General features: G+C 56.1%; 1 pseudogene; it reads right to left on the reverse strand.

Moving 5' to 3' along the window:
* Positions 1–3,252: 3,252 nt before the first annotated feature.
* Positions 3,253–5,122, reverse strand: LOC114050320 (annotated as a pseudogene).
* Between the last annotated feature and the right edge of the window lie 1,684 nt (positions 5,123–6,806).

The following is a 6,806-nucleotide window of genomic DNA, read 5'->3' on the forward strand; positions in this document are numbered from 1 at the left end:
GCGCTCCTACTGGTGCAGAGGGTGGGGGTGGGGAATGACGTGACCCCGTGCCCGCGGAAGGTCGGGACGCACCGCGCTGCTGTCAAACCTGTTTGGGTCCCAGCCTTTGGGCGGCGCGCCCCGGCCCGCCCCGCCGCTGCCTCAGTTGGCCGCTCTGCGGGGCCCCGCCCCCACCGGGCGCCCCATGCGCCCCGAGCGCGGGTCCTTCACGCCCCGCCTCCCGCTGCTGCCCGCGCTTGAGCCGATTGCTCCGAGCCCTGGGGGCGGGGGGCCTCCAGCCGGTGACCACCAGGTGGTGCCCAATCCATTCCCGAGGTCCGGCCAAGCCCTGCCCGGGGGCGATCGGGGGGCGTGGTCAGCAAGGCTCTTGGCCCTCGGCGGGGTGCCCAGCCCCGCCAGCCTGAGCTCATGGTCCGGGGCAGAGAAGGGCGAGGCCCGGGGTGGCGGGGCCAGGGCTGCGGGGCTTTGCCCGGGCCGTCCCCTCCTCCGTATGCCCGGTGTGGGCGGCGCCCGGCCAGGGCGCGGTGGCCGGTGCGGGGGCCAGCCTTCAGCCCCTCCCCCCCGGAGCGCTTCCAGCCTGGGCTCCGAGGGGGCCTGAGGAGGGAAGGGAGCGGGACTTCCACCGGCCGGGTGCCCGGGCCTTTCCCTGGAGGCTTCCCTTCTTCTGGCCCCGGGGAGGGGCCCTGATCCTCGCTGCCCCTTTCCTCCCCCAGATGCGCGCGCCTCCGACTGGAGCAGCCTCCCACTGGGCCTCCCTGCCTCGGGTCTCTCCCCTCCCTCTTCCCAGCCCACCCTGGGCTGGCTTGGTGACAGGTGCGCTCCCTCTTCGCTCCTGCCTCAGTTTCCCTCCAAGACCCGAGTCAGATCACGGGAGAGGCTTCCCGGTGTCCCCCATGCCTTCCCCCTGAGGCTGAGACTACCTTCTCCTTGCTCGTATCCATGCCTACGGACCTCCGACTCCTCCATAATAACGGCATTCCTGACGGGAGGGGACTGGATCCTCTGTGCTTAGCAGAGGGAGCTTTTGGGGGTTTTTTGTTGGTTTTTTCACTTTCTAATATTTTTATTATCCAACTTAAGGAAACTGGGGATGAGAATGCGTAAGGTGGGTATAGACAGGAGACGGAGTAAAGACTCAAATTCAATAAATAAGAGTTACCAGACTTCAGGGCCCAGCCCCCCACCAGGGGAGGGGAGGTGACAGCAGGGGCTGTGACGTGCACAGCACCCACATAAATAGACAGGACGGATGGGCGCCAGACAGTGCCAGCACCACCCATGCTTCTCTCCTGGGAGCAAACAGAGACAACGCAGCAGAGCAGAGTGGACGGAGAGAAAGCGAGTCAGGGGCCCAGGGAAAGTGGACAAGGTGTAGCCGAGGGGTGTCATAGCACCTGGAGCCCACATCTTCCCTTACTTTGCACTGGCCAGGGCTTTGAGCCATGGGGATTCTAAAGCACTTTTTTTTAGGGGACGGGAGGAGAAAACGGTACATGGTAGGACAGAGGCCCCCAGACTACAGTTGACAACACAGAACAAGTTTGATTTTTAAATTTAAAAACAGCCATTCGCCCCTGGGGGGTGGGCTGGAGGGGGCTGCTTGACGTGCATTAAGGCACCCTCCTTCCTCCTGCAGAAGCAAGGCCCTGGCTTGGGATGGTGGGGGGTAAGGGGAAGAGCAGCTAGCTGGGGAATCTAATAAAGCTATTGATCCAGCTTGAGGGGAAGGAAGGGGAGGGAGCTGAGATATACCCCAAACTGCCCCCTGCCCCCAAGCAGACAGAAGCAAGCCTCTGCCTGCTCCGCTGGGGTGGGGGGGGGGGAATTGTGGGTCCTACTGGGAACGATGGGGGGTCCCCTTCCCAAGGAAATGCAGGGGAAACCTCTCAAGCATCACCTCAAGTCACATTTTTTTCCTTTCCAGATATGGGTGGGGGATTGTGGCTCAGTGAGCAGAGCACGGGTTGGTTAACGGGAGCTCAGAGGTAAAATGTCTGACAAGGACATAGAGCAAGTTAGGTTCAGAATGTCAGAGCTTTTTAAAAACCACTGAGTCCCCTTCATTTTGCAGGAGTAAACAGGCCCACACAAATTAAGGGAGGCAAAGCCAGACCCAGGACCCAGGTCTCCTGAGATTCGCTTCCTGCTCCGTGGCTGTCTCCCCTCCCAGCAGCCTCACGAACTAAATTAGACTTGGACAGGAAGCCACATGGCCAGGGGTGGTCATGGGATCAGAGACTCAGAACTGGAAGAAACCTCTCATTTTATAGGCACAGAGAGGTAAAGGGGCAGAGCTTGGGATCTGAGCCCAAATGCTAAGTCTCTTCCCCTCAGATCTCCCATCTAAACCCCATGGACAAGCCCCATCTCGGAGAGTGAGACCCAGTGCTAGGGAGTGGGGGGATGGGGGAGGGAAGAGGAGGTGTGCTGGGTAAGACCTCCTTCCCAATGACTGCAGGGCAATGGAAAGGGCCTTTGGCCTGGGAGTCAGGAGTCCCAAGTTCTGCTCCTCTCTCTGGCCAACTCACTGTGACCTCTGGAAGGTTTCTTCTCTCTGGGCCCGTCTTTTCACTTACCCAGTGACTGGACATTCTGTGACAGTAGACCCCCACTATTCATTCTTCCCCCAGTATTCCCTGACTGCCACTTTCCCTGCCCAGGAGTGATAAGATAAAGAATAGGGGCGATGAAGAGGAAGCTGAGTCCTTCGCTTTTCCTGGAAACCCCTGCATGGGGCTGGATGGATGGATAGATGGGTGTGTCCTGTCCATGGGTCAGCAGGGAAGGGACCCTTACTTGGGGGCTAAATGTTCCGTCTGTGAAGCATCGGGGAGGAAATCCCCTCTTGGGTGTGGATTAAGCCATCTTTGAGGACCCAGGAAGCTGGGTTGGGTGTCCTCTCCAGAGCAAGGGAAAGACCAGATGACCAGGGAGGGGCTTGCTGCTAGCATGGAGAAGAGGCTGGGGTGGGAGGGGGCGGGGAGACAGGGCAGCCCACTCCTCATCAAGTATGGGCCTATCCCTCCCTCCCTTCCCTGGACAAGATCATCTTTTCCTTTAGATGAAGCTGCCTGCGGTAGCTCAGGCTGAAGTGAGCTCTCTCCCCTGCTGCTGCCCACTTCCCAGAGCTCACTGGGGTTGCCCAGGGTACAGGGGCCTGGAGGACAGCCCCCCAGGGCTTCAGGTTGCTGCCAACTAGCAGGCTCCAACGTCTCACAGGGCCCTGGGCCTGAGCGGATCATAAGGGCACCTTCAGATGACCAAGCTGGATTCACTCAGCCTGTCCACTGTCCAGATTTTCCTCTGATTTGCTCTCTGTTGGCCCAGATGCTGGGGTTTTCAGCCATTTGGGTCGCCCTCCCCCACTGCCCAGAATGGCCCGGTTCTCAGGGGGACGTCCAGGCGGAGGAGCTTCAGCTGAGACACCCTCCTCACTGGTTTCTGAGATGGTTTTCACCTCTGGAGGTGGCGGGCTCAGCGGCTGCTCAGGGATTCGGGCCACACGGAACCTGCCCACAGAGAGGATGGTGATCTCCCCGGGCGGCTCCCCTTGGGAGTGGGCTTGTTGCCGCCACTGCTGGGTGTGGGAGTGAGGCCTCGGCAGCCCCAGGGGACAGCAGGACCTCGGGCCACTTCCTCTGGCTGCAGCGTGAGGCAGCAGGACCCAAAGGACCCAGAGCAGGAGGCCAGGCCTTGCACTGTGTGCAGGTGGTGCTGGTGCTGGCAGATGTGCGGTATGGGTGCCGGGCCTTGGGTCAGCTTGGGCAAAGGTCTGTAACTGGTCTGCACAAGCCGTTTGCTGTGGTATTCTTTCAGCAGCTCCTCCAGGGCAGCCACATTCTCTTTGTTCTCTGTGATCAGCCGGACTAAGACGCCAGTGGTGTCCTTGTTGGGGTCATCCATCCGGTAGGCAGGGTTGGGCCCATTCTTGCCCTCAAGCCCAGCCTCTTCACTGCTGTCCTTGTGGGCCGTGCTGTGATAGCCTTTCTTCTTGAGAAGGCTGCAGAGCAGAATCCCCGGCAGGCCCATGAGGCAGATGTGGCGATGACGGCGTACTGGGCCGCGGCTTCCTCAGGCACCTCAGCCTGGGTGCCATCCTCTGAGGAGGCACCTTGGACCCTACCCTGGCCTCCACATTATGGCACGGCCAGCTGCCACGCCCCAGGCTGGGCTCCTCACAGCCAGGTGTGCCAATGGGTGCCCAAGAGCAAGGCCAGCACACAAACCTTAGGGGCCTTCTGGGGTAATGAAGCCCTGAAATGCAGCCACCACACTGAGCATCGCTGGTTGTGGTCCCCACCTGGACCTCGACCCTCCTCAGATGGAAACAGCCAGTGTGGGGTATGCAGGGGCTTCGTCCCTGGCTGGTTGAAAAGGTGCCCGGCCTGCAGGCAAGGCACACAGGACCCAGTCCCAGTCTGGAGCCACATTCAGTGAGGAAGCAGGTAAGGGACCAGTACGGTCTCAGCCACTTCATCCCCAGAATACCCTGGGGCTGGGCCAGCTGACCTGGCCACCCGGGCTGCGGAGCGAGGCTCCAGCTCCCTTCACCCGTCCTCGGACCCAGGGCGCATCTATCGACGAGAGCCCCCCTATTCTGCTCCGTGCCGGGGGCTCCTCCAAAGGGAGTTTTAATGAATGCTTCTTGTCTAAGTGACTGATGTTACCTTTTGCTCAAAAACGGTCCTGACTCCCTATTATTGAAATAGGAGCTCCTGGGTTTGGCATTCAAGGCTCACCAAAATCTAGCTCCAACCTGCAGTTTCCCTCCACATACTCTACGTTCAGCCAGACTGGCCTCTCCTGCCCTGCGTATGCCTTGTCCCTTGCTTGGACCTTGTTTCACCCAAACAGCCACTACCCCAACCTGTAATCCTGAGAGGCCTGTGGCTGAGCAGCCAGAATGTGGGCCTTGGTGTGTGGAGACCTGGGTTCCAATCTGAACTCTGCCATGTGCCAAGGGGTCCTTTAGTTCAATTCACCAAGTGCTTATTAATCACCTCCTAGGTGCCAGATACTGGAGATGCAAGGGGAGGAGAAAGGTCCCTTCATCTAGGAGCTTCCACAAGGTGCACCTGTGAGGTGTGGCACAGTTCCTCATCTGTACAGTGGGGACAACCATCTTTGCACCCTGTACCTCACAGGGCTGCGTGAGGATGACTGCAGAGGAAGCTCTGCATTAAGGTCCGACGCCTCCTCCGTGAAGCCTCCCCTGGCTGACAGTGATGTCGGACTCTTTCCGAGAGTCACCCCAGGGCTGAAAGGACCTCAGATATCATCTGTCTGACCTCCCTGCCACACACCCCACAAGCTGGTGGCCCAGCCTCTGCCAGTGGGAGATTACTCCCTCAGGAAGATGGCACAGTGAATGGGTTAGGAAGATCTGAGTTTGAATCTTGTCTCAGGATTCATTTACCAGCCGGGTGACCCTAGGCAAATCATCTACCTTCTGTCTGCCTTAGTTTCCTCATCTGTAAAATGGATTTGACAATAGCACCTACTATCCTTTTGTGAGGCTCAAATGGGACAAGTTGTAAAGGGCTTTCTTTTCCATCTTAAAGTTCTGCATGAATGTTTATGATTCTTATTCTAGTCTTGAAGTATATGAGGACAACAGTCCCATTGTTTTCGCCTCCTTCCCCCTTCCTCTTCCTCTTCTCTTGGCTAAATACCCAGAACTGAGTGCAGCATCCCCCAACCTCTCCCACCAAGGCAGCACATCCCGGGCTTTCCGTCACCTCCTGCCACTGGGTTACCTCAATGAGGCCAAATATTTCAGTAGCAGTTAAGCACACACTATGTGCCAAGCATTGTACTAAGTGCCTGCAAGAAACTCACAGTCTGGTCTAGTGGGGGAGACAGCCTGAAAAGGACTTCGTCCACAGAAGATCTATAGAGTGTAAATTGGGGGGGGGGGTGGCACAGAGAAAGCCTCCCGGGGAGCCACTGAAGGTAAGAAGGGGAGGGGGAGGGGCGCTCCTGCCACCAGAGGTCGCCAAAGCGAGGTGCTTCCTTGGGAAGTGGAGCCTCAGGGAGGCTGAAACTGTGCATCTTATTAGATCCTGCTCATCGCTCATCGTTTTAGACTGTGGACATCCCGGAGTCCTGAGTCAGCCATCCCATTTGTTAACACCTGTCCCCCGACGAGTCATCTGCATGATTGATAAATAGTTTTTTTAAATGATTAAATATTTTTATTACATTTTTAAACTAATGCAGTTTATTGACATACAGTAAACCTTATAACATTTCATATCTTTAAGAACATTTAATATGTGATATGACCTCCTTTTGCTGTAACTTTGTTTACACGATTTGGCACTGACCCCACCAGAACTTAACACACATACTCCTAAATTCTTCTTCACAAGGGCCACATTTGTGTTCTATTAGACATCATAAACATTTTGAGCAATAGTTCATTTTGCCAAGGCTAACCTTGATTGTAGCTCAGAGGGGTTTTTTTTTTTAAAATTCAATTTTCTTTTCTTTTCAGTTCTGAATTCTCTCCCTCCCACCCCTACCTTCTCCCATGGAGAAAGCAGGAAAACAAAACCTGTTACAAATGTTTATAGTCAAACAAAACAAATCACCACATTGTCCACATCCAACTCTGGATGTGTGTGTGTGCATGTATGTGTGTGATTGTATGTGTGCATGCATGTATATATGTATATACATATAAATATATATATAATGTGCATTGTGTATATGTGTGGTATGGGTAAATGTGTGACTTGTGTGAGTGTGTATGCTGTGTATGCATGTATTTATGTGGTGTATATCTGTTGTGCATGCACACACAT

Source organism: Vombatus ursinus, unplaced genomic scaffold (assembly GCF_900497805.2).
Source record: "Vombatus ursinus unplaced genomic scaffold, bare-nosed wombat genome assembly UNPS02014799.1, whole genome shotgun sequence".
Classification (NCBI taxonomy): Eukaryota; Metazoa; Chordata; class Mammalia; order Diprotodontia; family Vombatidae; genus Vombatus; species Vombatus ursinus.